The sequence below is a fragment of the Anopheles stephensi genome, chromosome 2 (genome assembly GCF_013141755.1).
Source record: "Anopheles stephensi strain Indian chromosome 2, UCI_ANSTEP_V1.0, whole genome shotgun sequence".
In the NCBI taxonomy this organism is placed as follows: Eukaryota; Metazoa; Arthropoda; class Insecta; order Diptera; family Culicidae; genus Anopheles; species Anopheles stephensi.
In genome coordinates this window covers 379,813-391,886 of record NC_050202.1, presented here as the reverse complement: position 1 = coordinate 391,886, position 12,074 = coordinate 379,813, and the positions used below count along the sequence as shown (strand labels likewise).

Genomic DNA, 12,074 nt, shown 5'->3' with positions numbered 1-12,074 from the left:
TCGATGGTCTGGGCTGTGAAAAATGGGAAGATAGCACGATAAACTTTTCGATTCTCCTATTGTTTTTGTCGTTTTTGCCATGTTCGTTTGCGGTCTGGCAATGCTGGACTGTTACATTCAGGCCACACGGAGGAATGGTATCACGGTTGTTAAGCACGCTCGCTTCAGAGAAAAATCGATCATGCAGTAGAAATTCCATCGAGCATAACTTAGCATGAATGATACGACATGGCATCCATTACTAGCACAATCGTTCTCAATTATTACATTTTTTCATAACGCTGTTCAACCCAACTGGCCGGACACTGTTTTCAATCGGAAAGAAAAGCGTTGTGGTTGCAAATGAAAATGTTTGGAAGTGGCTATCCATATCTTGCCCACTATCAGCATCCAGCGTGCTGATGAGACGTTCAGCTCGGCATAGCACAATCCCACTAACCCTCCTGGCACAATTAACAAGGAATCCGATGGGAGCGTATCTAAAGCATGTACAATTGTCATTTTAGGCCCTTTGTTAAAAGTTGATCATTCGAATGCGGCTATATTCACCCAACGGCTACTTGGAAGGCTACGCCCGGTCCTGCACACCCTTTGGCAGCCGGCTCTGCTCCACAAGCCTAAACATCAACTGACACCGTTCATGAGCCGACGGGGCGATGTGTCATACACCCAGCGTAACACATTTTCTCACGGGTACTGTCACGGGTACGTGCCAGTTGCAAACTCGATACGAAAATGGTGCTCACTGGACGGAAAATTTGTTGTCGTGCATGGTAAAGGATCCTCTCGTCGACGCGCCCGATAACGATATGCGAGCTACCGTTGACGGCGGCGAAGACAACCGTTACCGAGTAAAATACCCAATGGCATTACCCACACACACACACACTTACACAAAAAATGACCCCCAATCCCTGTTTCAATGGTGAGGAAAACGATGAAAATGAACACCATTTATCATCGGCAGTGCATAAATTTACCACCTCCATCGCTGGACCAAGGGAAAAAAGGGGTCACGCAACATCAAATGGATTGACGGGACTTGCACAGAGCGAACGGTGCTGGGAGGAGTCCCTGGCAACGCCGACTGAGCAATGAACTTTATTGTCACTTCAAGAGCATAAAAATTCGAATACTTGCTGGGGCGAATGAATGTGCCCGGCGCACAGCAAAATGCACCGTTCCGTGGCCTGATGCTGGCACCGGGAGCCAGAATAGATAGAAAGTGTGAGTGAGGAAAAAATATAAAATAAATGGGTCAAATGATTTCGCACCAAGAGGAGACACAAGCATTGACAGTGGTAAAATATAAAATTTCGCTCCCTGGATGGTACCGTTGCTGCACAAATTAAATTTTCCCTACACGAGCTGTCGAAACTAGCACTAAACAATTGTCGGTGTGGAGTTCGCTATTAGAACTGCTTCAAGAACTTATTTTCTATGCCTTTTGTTTGCGTTAAAACGAAACGGTGTTTAACATAAACAAATAAAAACCCTGACCGAAGCATTTCCTACTTCGATGCGAAGGTAGAGTACGGATGAGTGTTGCTGCTACCCAACGCCATGATCATGCCTCTTCAATAAACAAACAACAAAATTACCGATAATTACCAGCCACTCTCCAAACAGTATAAAAACTCCATCAACCGTACTTTACTGCACTCATTAAACAAAAGCATCCAGGTCCAGCTAGCAAGGTTTCGGTTGGATTCAAGATGAGGCCTATCGATGGAAATAGGATGTGGAAGGAAAATTGATAAAAAATGATTAATTTCAAGCTTCCAAAAATGCTCGCTGATAATTGATGGGCAATGGCTGGCCTCATCCAAATATACCACACTCCAGAACGGCCTTGGCTGCTGGAAGCCACGCGTATTATTACAATTATGCTTCCGTGCTAAACGAACACCATGACTAGGCAGTAGGATAGTGCGCCTGTTGTACGATTGTTTTCAGGCTTTTAATTTATAGCGAAGACAAAACAACAAAAACAGGCCCAATTACCGCCCGCTAATCAGTACGATGATAATGTTTCTTTTCATTTCATTTCTGTAGGAAATTGAGCTCCTCCTGCAGGGATGGTCTAACCAACAAAAAAAGGGCGCATAAAACTGCCAAAGCCACGTAAAGTAAGAATCGATATTGAAAGCGAAAGGAACCCTCGGTTTGAACCTTCGGAATCAAACCCTTATTGCCATAGACGTATAAAAAGGCTACAAAATTGAGCGAAGTATGCTAAAACTTAGCTCGCTGCAGATAAGATCCTTCACCTCTCCCCAACACGCCACTCTCTCCATCCGTCGGTCGCATCCATCGAACAGATTTATTCACATCGACCCCACGTTTATTAGCGTCATTTTTCAGCCGAAGGCGGAAAGATTAAAGTAACTCACGATGATCCCTCTGTTAATGTTTAACTCAAGCTGCCAAAAACGCTCGCCACTTTACCATCCATCCACCACGCTGCCGAATGGATCGTAGCGATGCGTAGTTCTCTGGAGTATTGTGAAGAAACAATCAGCCATTCCACAACATGCTCTGCCTCCCGAATGTTTCCAAAAGATTGCAAAAGCTCGCACTGAAACTCATAATTCAAGAGTCTCGCTCGGAGCTCATCCAGCTCCATTCAGCGGATTCTCGCGCACAACCCGGCGCTACTGTGTGTGTGTGCTAGAGTTTTTACTGCCTGCTCAACCCGTAGGACTCGCTGTAGCCACTTGCCAGAGTGGCCCCGCGACGAGTGCCAGAAGAATTTGAAAGCTTTAAAAATCCTCACCCGATAGTAAGGTCGGTGAAATTTTGGCGGCCTTCGGTAAACTTTGCCAACACTTGCTTCTGCGTACCGTAGGTGAGTGTCCGCAGGGAACGCGGGAGGGGTAGCGCATTGGAGTAGAAGTATTCTAACTTTCGCCCGCCGAAAGCCAGCCGAAAAATGAACCGAATAAATAATTTATATCCCAAGATGCTCCCGGTGAAATTCAATTATTTCTTCATCTTTCGGTTTCGGGCTTCCGCTTTCGACTTATGGTGAAAAGATTTCTGGTTTCTTTCGCCAGCCAACATCCAACTGGGGCCGTTCTTTGTTGTTACATTCTTCTCGGTTTCTTTGCGCTTCAGTCGGCAACCGTTCGTGCTTTACATTTCTTCGTGCAAGTTCTTACGCATTCGTTATCCTGACGCTTTGTTGCTGTACCTTTTGCGCCCTGTATTGAATATACAAATTAGACGAAGCTTGTTGTTCCGGCACTCGGAACCACACTCTTACCCCGGCTGCTATTCGATTTCTCTCGAGGCCATTCAATTTACTGTCGATTGTCTGATTTCGCTCTAATCGACCGCCTCTGGAAGCCAAGACTCGGGGCAAGAAAAAAACAACTACATGACCGCTTAAATACCATCTTGCTGATGGCATTTATTGAGGGAGGCTTCTTGCACGCTTCCGACATACTACACCGTGCCACTGTGTTACAGTTCTATGGCCACCGGTTTGGACTGGGGCCACCAAAACCACAAACGATCTCTCCATCATCGTTATCATCATCGTCACCCGCTTCCAACGAAACGCAGGCGACCACGAACGTGACAAGTGCTGCGGAAAATCGGTTATCTCGTCTGATATTTTCTCATCCCTACCGCCGTCACTCTTCCCCACGACCCGCTGCTCCTGCATACAGGACGATTCGGTCCATGGTGGTCATTCGGCCACAGCACGATCGAGCGAAAATTAAACAATCATCATGACGAGCGCATCGCGTTCAGCTGATTATGGTTGAGTTCTGCGAGTGAAACTGGAGCTTTTCAGTCACGTTCTCTTGCGTTCTTCTGGCAAGGGGTTCGGGGAAAATCGGCAGGTATGCGGCAACGGGAGCAACGCCACCGAGTCGAGGATGCCTCTCATCAAACTGCGGCCGACGGATGATGGAACGTGAGTGTGATTACGTGGCCATCCATCGATGCAGTCAATGACTTCGGTCGGCATGCCCCTTCGTACGTACGTTGCTCGTCATCAATCCATCGCCCACACGCTCGAAACGCAGGCAGGACCACGATGGGTCACCAGAAATATGCGCATCGATTTTCACGAGTCTTCGTCCGATTTGGATGGAAAGCAAAAATTAATATTGAATTATCGAACGACCGCTAGACAAACAGGGCTGCGATAGAATTCCATTTCTTTTACCGCCGCTTCCACCGCACGCAACAATATCATCGGGATGGGATGGCCTGGCGATAGGGAAATGTGACCCAATTCATCTCCGGAACGGGAAACGACATCCATTGCACAACCGAAACCCATAATGCGTGGTCGATCATTGGACGGAAAAGTTGATTATAGTTTCCCATCCGAGTGTTCCACGTGAACGTTGAGCACGTGTAGTGGCAACATTTTCCCTCGCTTCAAAAGCTTCGCTCAGAATATCGCATGCACCAAAACACCGGCAACGGCTCGGATTTTGTTCTCTATTTGTCCACTCGATTGTGATTTCCATTTTCGGTTTGTGAAAAAAGCAAACATTCTAGCAGCAAATATGATTTTCCATCCAACAGTTGCCTTTTTTGAACTATTTCAGGAACGCAATCGGGAATGTTTGCACACTATAAATGGCGTCCCTGCGCTTGACAGAAATTGGATTAAGCCATACAAACCCAGTACCATCCAGCGGTTAAGCCCATACAGAAACCCAACATCGGCGCATCGGAACGTACTTGGAATGGTTTCCTTACGTCGGAATGTCTTTCAAACTGACCGACCAAAACTGAATCGTCGGTGCTTACAAATTACGAGTTATGTAACGAACCCGTAGCTCCAAAAAGCGGCCAGGGATCGTAGCCCACTTTTCAAATGGCCACAATGTATTCCCTAATGTGTCTTAACTTCCAGTCCATTAAAACTCCAAGCTCTGGCATCGGTGAGAGTGACCCGTTTGCCGGCTCATAAACCCCACAAAACTAAAGCCATAAACTTTTGACCACCAGCTCATCGGCCAATTTCTCCCTTTTCCACTGCTCCACTAGTCTGGTCGGCTGCTCTACCCCACCATGCTCTAGCTAGAACACATCCGGAAGGTGACATTAGGATACATCGATAAATTTCCGGTTTTCAACTGACCAACGGCAATAAATAAACAAATCTGCCGAATCTAAACTTTCTCCCGCGTTAACCTGCTCCACCGCACCCACACAAATATGACGACCCCCCTCCCAAAGTGATTAGGCTCTGGTTATGATAGTTTCGTAACAGCTTCACCCGCTTCGCCTGTTCAGATCATACACCATCCATCGATGGGTTGCATGTAATCACATTGCCGTGCATTGGATAGAAGCAAATTTGGTTAGGTTAGGCCACACGGGTAGCCTTTGGCCCGTCTGATGGAATAACTTTAATTGGAATAATTTACGACCGGACTTCCGCCGGTTTAGCAATGTACGGGACCGTTTTTTGGCGATTTAAAGATTAAAGTAGATCGAGAACCGGAAAAGGACGATTGTTTATGGTAAACCATGCGTAAATTTTGGGAACCTTTCAACTGGGAACCTGTTTTATTTACACCCGATCGTGAATGCCATCCTAGATTGTCTGATAGTCTTGTATTACATCTATTTGCATTAAAAGAATCTCTAAGCTATCACTCTCACTATCTCTTTCTCGCTCTCTCTCTCTCTCTCTCTCTCTTTGCAACTCTCTTTGAAGCGGAAACCCATTTTGAAACAGCAACAGGGGCAAATTTTATCCCGTCAGTAGCACCAAAGCTGTGTGCGATAAGATGTGGCAAACATTCGGGCGTAAAAATGTTTATACACTCGCTAACTTTTGCTTCCAAGTTGTTATGCAAATGATTGAATTATGACGGTGTCTGAGGCAGTTTCCCCAAGCGCGAGAGATTGGCCGCCACAGGAACGACACGAATTTTCACACTCGCTGTGCGAATCGATAAACGCGCCATCAAAGAGCGACACATCAACTTAAAGCCACGCTCGTTCTCCCTGGAGGCAACTTTAACAGCTACTCCAACCAAGCCCGTACAATTTCAGCATCGGATTATTGTCAAACATTCGGCACGGTTTCACCGTCGCGTAACGATGTTTTATGGCTGACCATCACGGAAGCAACGCGGATATCCTACCGCGTTTTCCTGGCGCTCGCTAATGCTTGAAATGAGCAGAGAACGCGTGGACCCATCCTTTCCGCTGGCGCCATTTTCTTGAGATGTACGATTTGATGCGGCGTTACGAGGTAGCAGAAAATTAACCGAATCCAAATCGTAACATCCGTCACGACTAGGTGGCAACAAACCGCCTTAGCAAATGGTGTGTTATGACGTTTTATGGTGCTCATTTAGCTCGCTCTCCCGTGCTACGGTAACGCGTAACGGCATGAGCACGGGCAAACAAACGAACGAACGAATAAACGACAGTTTGCTGAGAACCTGATGCCAATTTCATCCCCAAAGGTGATGGCACCGGTGCTAAAAATTCAAGCGGTAATTAAGTTTAATTAGCGTTCGTGTTCAAATTAAACTCACCCATGTTTGCAATTGTTATTGCGTCGGATCGGTATGGACACGGCCAACAACCCGCCCGAGTGAATGATAATGAATCTCGATCTTCAATGGAATTGTCATCGAGGGAGAAGTCTACCGTAAGTGTCCACCCATGTCCTCGTCATGTCAGACGATTCTGCCGGACATGGTCAACTGATTTCCCAAATTAGGAATCTGAAGAACATACACACAACACGAAACGGACTACACCGCTCATCTTGCCACGGATCCACAGTGCTGTGGAATGTGTCAGCGTACGTGCAAAGAGAATCGGCCGTCTGGCATAACAACAGCCACTTGCCGCACACACACACACACACGCTGTTCGCGGACGTCACCTTGAACTCTTCACACAATGCGTCTGACCGCCCGTCCGCCCGCCCGGGCTCTAATCTCCTTTGCTAAATCCACTTTAACATAAAACTGTCAACGCTATTAGCGGCGGCAACATGAGTTTGAAGTAGCGAAGCGTGTTGTGGTCGCTCACTTCGATTCCCGCCACAGCCAAAGTTCTGCCCTGCGTTAGTCCAGGCGGTACCGTACCGGAGGCTTTAAGGGAAAACCCACACCATTCAACACCACGGGTCGTAGGATACGGTCGAGATGAAAAGAAAATGTACGGTACAGTACAGGCTCTCACCTACCGTATATGGAGCACACTTAAGCTTTGTACAATCGCTGTCGCTTAAAACTAGGCCATTGACAAACGACAGACTATCCCTGGCCCATGGTCAACGGTACAGCGAGGCTTTCGTTCCGAGCGGCATCATATTGTGCATTCATTTTAGGTTGCGTGGAAGCTATTTCGTTCTTTTTTCACCGGGGAGTTCTCTGAAGAGTCCCCTAGAATGGCGTCCGTGCTGATCCAAAGTGTGTCACTCGGGAAGGCTCGTTGGTCAGAGACTCTTCTCTGAAAATCACCTCGCACAGAGTGCACATTCTCCGACCTCAAACAGGACACGTACCATATCATCTGTTGTCGATGCATTCGTTTACGTGCTCACTTGCATTCGAAAATCGCCACCATTTTGTGGGGCGTTGTCTGCACTGTGCCTGTCAAATGAAGCCCGTAAAACCTATTGGCCAAAAATGTGATTGGAACGTGACTGCTTTATAGTCTCGTTAGATGCCAGCGTACGTTTCCACGATATCCAGGCCTTCCTATGGGCTTCTTACGGGAGATAGACTTTCTAAAGTATGGCAGCTTTTTTTTAAATTGCAAAACTGTCTACGACAAAAACACTGTTGATTATGGTGGTAGGCTAAAGCATACCAGATCGTTCCGACCTGGCAGCCTCTAAGGCAAGGCCACGATTCGCAGGAAAAGCTCATGACAATTCCTTTGAAGAGTCAATTCTTGAAATTCTCCGCTGGGGGTTGATGCTACCGCCCTTGACAAAGGTTAGTCCGTTAATCCAATAAAGACACACGCACACACACACACACACACAGCTACATAACCACAGCCTCACTCCCGTTTGGCCTAAGAAAGGATAATTTTCTGGCGCTATTTTGTCGCTACCTTCGTTATCCTTTTCGATCCGACAAAACAATCCATTTAGTGAAGCAAGCAAAAAATATACAGACACACACACCAAAAGCCCCATTTTCCTTGCGGGCGAGAGTGCGGTAACGATGAAGCTGGACAAGTGTAAGCAGTGTGCCGCAAAAGCTTTGTAATCGACAAACATCAAAGAAACCTCTCGCCTCCTCGGAGAGAACCTCGACGGCAAGACTTCGCCATCCCCCACGGGACCGGATCTGCTGCAGCAACCGGTGCCACTTGTAGAACCCCAGCTCGAAACCGCAACCAGAGAATCGACGGAAACACATCGGTGGCATTTGTTTTGCGGTTGTGTAGGTCGATCCAAGCTTCTGATCACAAAGCACACTTACACACACCCAAGCCGAACCCAAAACTGTGCGGTCCGGCTCAGCCGTATTTCTTTTTCGATCATTACGCATCAAGTCAGGCGAAAAAAGCGAATCCCATGGTCTTGGCCACGGACGGCACCCCAGAACAAACACTTCCCATTTTCCTAACGGTCACATTTCGCAATCGGGTTAATTAACCCAACCAGCAAAACATCCGCTTCCACGGATGCTTGGAAATTGTGGTCCCCATTATTTAGTTGGGCACTTTGGGACGTGGCTCACACAGAAAAAAACCCACCACCTTTTAACCGTACTCCAGTGAGTTGAGTGGTTGAAGTTTTTCCCCGCCGAACGAAACAAAGAAATAACTTTAATCCCTTCAGACACGTGGTACGTACGCTTGCCGCTGTGCCGAATGAAATTGGTAGACAGGCATTTCGCTCTTCTTGCTGCTGTGGATTTCACAAGAAAGGATCTACAATAAACCAGCACACCACAGCTACATTTTCCCACCCTCCGTTCGGCCATCGTTGGAGGAGTTTCGGATTCCAGATTCCAGTTGCCATCTCAGAAACAACCCATGTCTCGACAACTGTAGATACTTTCATATTTCTTATCCGCTTCCGTCTCGGTATCACTCGCTATCTGCAAACAAACGGTCTACGGTGGCCACGTTTGGAGTAGTAGAATAATCATTAAAATCGCAGGCAGAGCCCGACCGAGAAATGGAAAGATAACCAAGATCGTCCCATTTCGAGCCAATCTTCCTCAGAAGGCTATTTTGCCCGTCTGCACAGTAGACCTGCGTCCGGATATCTTTCTGTTCGTTGGATCCCAATTTCCGGCCTTATCCCAAAATTCTTGCCACGCACAGCGCTTGCAGTCACATACAAATACGACCCGAAGAACCTGACACCAGTGAAGCATTCTTGTTGGGAGCGGTTTTTACACTCTCTTACGCACATGCATACACACACATACACCCTTGGCCGAACAAACACAGGCACACACAGGCACTCACACACACACACACACACATACACGTCTTCTACGTAACAAACTGTCAAAAGCAGTGCACGGACCTGTTCCAAGCCCACTCAAAGCCCACGCTTAGAAAATGGGGCTACAAAATCGTGACCGCTCGATAAGCTACGACGTTCCGCAAAACAGATTCCAAAAAAAGGGATTAAGAGCTTTCACTGCTGCACTACAGCGTACCTCTGCTGTGCAGATTCGCTTTCGTCGCGTGTACGTGGTACGGAACTTCAGCACAAATAAAAAAAAGTATAGAAACGGGCCGCAGCGCTCAGCGGACCCCAAACGAATAGACGAAAGCTGTCACCGTGACGCACGGGTTTTGTGAAAAGATGGTTCAGCCGGTGGATTGGAAAAACGGAGCGGAACAAAAATCTCACAAAATATGGCCTCGGCTTAAGGCTCGCCGCTACCAAAAAGCACGCCAACACGCTGTCCTGTGGTTCGCAGCTCTTGCAGCAGCACACAGACCGACGACCGGCGGCTTTTTTTCGTTTCTCTTTCCTCGCTTTCCACTTCCGAAACTAACCAGATGACGACCAACAATGTGGCTACTTTAAAGCTCTTTAGTCTCTACATGAAAGCGGGCGCCAGTCAGTCGTTTAACGGCGTTCGTTCTCAGCTCAAGTGAACGCACTTTGCACAGCAAATTTTACTGCAGCGCAACAACATCAAAACAGGCTCTGCACATAAACATTTTTCCAGTGCCGTCCGATAATCGTTCGATTTTCCATCTAAACATCGAGGGGCTCTCAAACGATAACGACCACCTCTTTTCGGCTGTACCCATCAGCAACCAATTTCTCCGAAATGTATAAAATGGAAAAGTGCGCTATAAAAGAGATATCATCAAAGTGTTTCGCGGAGGAGTTTAAATGAGTGAAATACCTTTTCGATATCTCCGCATATCGGGGCGGACGGCTTATTGGCTAAACATTTGCCCAGCGCCAGAGACTTGGGCTATTCACAAATTTCGATTTCGATTTTCCACACTCTACACTGTATTTCCACTGTTGGCTTAAATGCAAACGCATCTAATGAATGATGTATTCTCATTTATTCCTGACGCGTTCTTGTGCTGGAAACCACGAAACATTCAGCCTGTTCAACAACTACATGCACTGTCACGATTATTAATACACATCGAACGACATCAAGAATGAAATTGAATATTTTGAAAATTGAAAACCATACACCACTACATTATCACCACCACAAATTGTGGCACGAGGTTTTTTACTTTTTCAGCCAACTCCAATAACAATCACTACGCTTCATCTGCCGGATGGAGGCGCATGGTCTTCCAATAACAACACTCTATCGATCCCCCATGCATGGAGGCGCCTGGTGTTTCACGAACTTCAAGGCGCTTGTTCACGGTGATTGTTAAACAATCTGTTCAATTGATGGAACACGTTATTTTCCACCGCATGGGTCCGCTGCGATAAGGCGCAACAGTAAGCCAACCCTTCGCGATGTGTACGATGGGAAGAATCCTTAAGCACAACACTGACGTTCACGTAGACAAACACCACGCGTTTGCTTCAGCAGTACATGGGGTTGGTAACTTTCTTTTCCTGCAGTGATCGGAAAATGTTTTCGAACCGTTTCCTTCCTGTCTGCACTTGACAGCAATGCTGCGAGATTAATCACACACAATTGCAGCTTTTGCTTCCAAGCGTGAAACGAAACAGCGTTCCCTTTACGCACCGAACAGATAACACGGCGATGGCACGGGATCGAAAACACGTATCAGTGTACACGGGCACGTACGTCGCGCTTTGCGTAGTGCAGTTGAGTAACAAATTACATCGACAGATAAAAGATAAAACAGACACACAACAACACTGTCCCGTTTGCACCAGAGTCTTCGTCGGCGAACTTTGCAACAACCGTTGTTTCTTCAACAAAGACAGGATCTTACGCCCTACATTTAACGAGCCGACTCTCGCTGGTCAAGGACCTGCAGCAGACCACCAAAAACATTCATCTTGCCGTTTTGACTTTTATCTTAACGCGGAACATAGCATCACTATCCACGTACACACGCCGCCGCACCAACACAGACTTCACTTCGGTTGAAAGATGCAACGACATGTGACTGACACTTTGCAGCCCGTTTCAATTTAACGCGACAACTCTGCACTACACCCCCTTGGTTCATGTACATCCGTTCCGACGCCCATCGTTTGGTAAACGGTCAAGCTTTCGTACCAGTTGTCTAGTTGTCTAGCGGGCATCAGTGAACGACTGACGGCTGGAAAGAAGAACTCGCTGGCTTAAGAACCGTGATACATTCCGCCGAATAGCCTCCATTCGCCCCAACAAACAACTGCAGCCAAGCTTCGTGTTTTCTATAGCTACGGGCGGATCAATCGAACGACGTTCATCAGCGAGTGTGGCGGCCTTGCGCAGGCGCGAAAAAACACCCGACGAAGCAGTTCATTTTCCCGGCGAAGCAGCATGAGTCTCCGGCAGTGACGTTTTCGGTCGGATGAATCCCTGCCGTCTGCCATCGTGCGCGAATCTACCGGTCCCGATTTACGGCCGACAAAAGAAAGCGAAATTCGTATAGCAAACACGGGCGAAAATCGGAAAACTCGTGTCACTAACACAACGCTT

At 47.3% G+C, this 12,074-nt stretch overlaps 1 protein-coding gene across 2 annotated transcripts in view; it reads right to left on the bottom strand.

Moving 5' to 3' along the window:
- LOC118503336 (toll-like receptor 6) overlaps positions 1 to 11,790 on the bottom strand; it is a 45,789-nt gene extending 33,999 nt beyond the window's left edge. The window contains exon 1 of one of the 2 annotated variants that reach the window (XM_036036501.1): positions 11,667 to 11,790. The gene's annotated coding sequence lies outside the window, so the exon portion shown is untranslated. Of the gene's footprint in view, positions 1 to 10,340 lie in introns of both variants that reach the window. The other variant, XM_036036500.1, reaches the window with a different exon arrangement.
- Between the last annotated feature and the right edge of the window lie 284 nt (positions 11,791 to 12,074).